The sequence below is a fragment of the Austrofundulus limnaeus genome, unplaced genomic scaffold (genome assembly GCF_001266775.1).
Source record: "Austrofundulus limnaeus strain Quisiro unplaced genomic scaffold, Austrofundulus_limnaeus-1.0 Scaffold1186, whole genome shotgun sequence".
Lineage (NCBI taxonomy): Eukaryota > Metazoa > Chordata > Actinopteri > Cyprinodontiformes > Rivulidae > Austrofundulus > Austrofundulus limnaeus.
The window spans coordinates 115,826-116,106 of NW_013953588.1; the positions used below are offsets into that span (position 1 = coordinate 115,826).

The following is a 281-nucleotide window of genomic DNA, read 5'->3' on the forward strand; positions in this document are numbered from 1 at the left end:
AGTTCACAAACCTACACCTAATGTTCCTGTGATTAGTTCACAAACCTACACCTGATGTTCCTGTGATTAGTTCACAAACCTACAACTGATGTTCCTGTGATCAGTTCACAAACCTACAACTAATGTTCCTGTGATTAGTTCACAAACCTACAACTAATGTTCCTGTGATTAGTTCACAAACCTACACCTAATGTTCCTGTGATTAGTTCACAAACCTACAACTGATGTTCCTGTGATTAGTTCACAAACCTACAACTGATGTTCCTGTGATTAGTTCACAA

The 281-nt window shown here is 38.1% G+C and overlaps 1 long non-coding RNA gene across 1 annotated transcript in view; it reads right to left on the reverse strand.

The window, feature by feature from the left end:
- The window catches only part of LOC106534484 (uncharacterized), a 7,245-nt gene extending 6,970 nt beyond the window's left edge, over positions 1 to 275 (reverse strand). Inside the window, exon 1 of the long non-coding RNA XR_001312350.1 lies at positions 52 to 275. This is a non-coding gene — a long non-coding RNA (uncharacterized LOC106534484). The remainder of the gene's footprint in view (positions 1 to 51) is intronic.
- Positions 276 to 281: the final 6 nt, after the last annotated feature.